Genomic DNA, 2,473 nt, shown 5'->3' on the forward strand with positions numbered 1-2,473 from the left:
TAAATTCGATTTAACTAATCCGTGCAAAAAATAGAATTCATTTTACGTGCGTGAACAGTATTTGCTTGATTCGCGCGAGATGCGTCGCTCGTGCGCGTTGCGCACTCGCGCCGCCAAACTTCGCGCTCATCTTCAAAATAACTGTTCCCGCACTAATCATGTAAATAACTATTACTGCTAATAATGGGTGGCAATACTAATCGACGTGCTTCAGGATTTTTCCAAAATACCAGAATTGTGAATGGATTTGTCCCTATCTTTGTGAATACAATAATTCTCAAAGGAAGTTCTATTATCATTATTTTGTTGTTGTATTTTTATAGTATTATTAATTGGACAATATCGGTTCTTCAGTGCTTGCCAGTAAGTAACAGGAGCTGGGGGCTCTTTATAATCATGAGCCCGCCCCCATCTCCCCCATTTCCTTCGAAGTCAAAGTTGGAATTTTTAGGTGACAACAGAAAATTATCAGTTATTCAATAAATATTTAATATTTATTTCGTAAAAGTTACAGTTGTGCTGAATTACGTTTAGCTACGCATTCTATATCTATTTTCACAACTAAGAAACGCTATGCTTTACTTATCTTAACATAGCTTTTCCTTTTTGTGTCACAAACATTACTTATTTCTGCCATTTCTGAATTGCAAAGATGCCGATCAATTACCGTAATAAAGCGCACATTCTGCCAATAAATGCCTTAATTAGGCCCTAAAAACACCTACGAATGTTACATAAAAACACAAAGCATGCCTGTGAAAACAAATGCGTCATTCCTTTGACACCTAAAACATTGCCGCCTCTCGTAAAATGAAATATGCTAATCGCAATTGAAGTTATAGCCGATGGTATTTTACTAAAGATGAAAACGGTGACAAAATTTGTGCTACAATTTGAGACGGTTCCTTTGCAACTCTTATTAAATTGTATTAAAATATCGTTCATCTCTGTCAGTACAAACGATATATTATCCTCAGTATCACATAGCATTAAAGGTTTTTGGACATACCACTGCCTTATAACTTCTTGTCTTAATACTAATTTAACAGTGGGATACAACTAATTATGTGTATATTAATAGCCCTTAAATAAAATAGCTTTATCTTATAATAGGTACTTTGATTTCCATATGTTATACAGACAGACAAATAGTTACAGTTGACACCGATAATTAATATTAAAATTAAATTAATCAGTACACCATTTGCTATTATGACAAACAAAACATTTTGTATTCTAAATATTTGTACCTATTTATAGACATTTATCAAAATAAAATTAATCATTTGAGTGTACGATAATTAGTGCATTTAAGTTTTGCAAATTTGGATGTGTGATTTAATTTTTCGTGAGTGAATTGCAATTTATATAATCAAACCACAAAATCAATGTAGTAATGAAATGCAAGATCGATACGATCGAAGCTTATTTTAATTTCTCAAAGTTGAAGAAATTATCTTTTGCAAAAGCACCCTATTTTGTAATTCAACCATTTCATACCTATTTGCAGTACTTAAACTGTCATTTCACACGTTACACTTAAGCCATAGATAATTTTTTTTATTATAATCATACACTCAAGCCTAATAATTTTTCTTATCTTAGTAAGTACATCTATAACGTCCATTTAATTTTATAGAAGGTGGCTCATCATTTCTATAACTTAAGGGCACACATGGGTGTATTTTCAGTATAGTTCCACGAATGTTATTCTGCGATATTGCTGAAACGTTCCAAAGTTATAATTTCTGATTGTCACATTTATTATAGAAACTTGATACATTAGTATGATATAATTCGTCTTAATTTGTTTAATTAATCTAATTCTTATACCAAATCTTGTAATAAAATAACATCTTAATGCATTTTTAGAAAAAGTTCTTATCTATAATAACAGCTCACGCAATCAAAAAATTAAATTTTAGCTATTTAATACTATAAAGTTTTATATGTTGTATAAGATATAAGAAAATTGTTTACATTTGTCTTTAAAAACACCCAACAAGTAAATTATTTGTAATGTAAGGTAATATCCAAAATTGTAGCATGTCTAAAATATTTGGATATAAATCTTCAAAACTTCAAACTTTATAACAATACCATTAAATTTACCTAATGAAACATTTCTTCACACGCAATAATAACTTATCTTTTATATACATCATCAGCGCTGATATTGTGCTGAAAGGGCAGTTTATAATATATATCAGTAGATAATTATATCATTATAAGCGTTTCTCAAAGGTTACCATCTACTTGAATCATTTATAGTACGACAGCAGCAATCTTACGAGTAACATTTAAATTCAAACATCAAAACATTCTTTTTAAATAGCTAAAAATTTTTGTCAGTTTCCTAAATTTTTAAAACAACAAGAAAAATGTTATCTAAGACTATATTGTTATTAGTATTATTATTAAGTATTATTTATTGGAAGTTAATATAACTTACTACATTTAGTTTTCGTTGTTA

Source organism: Photinus pyralis, unplaced genomic scaffold (assembly GCF_008802855.1).
Source record: "Photinus pyralis isolate 1611_PpyrPB1 unplaced genomic scaffold, Ppyr1.3 Ppyr1.4_LG2, whole genome shotgun sequence".
NCBI classification, from domain to species: Eukaryota; Metazoa; Arthropoda; class Insecta; order Coleoptera; family Lampyridae; genus Photinus; species Photinus pyralis.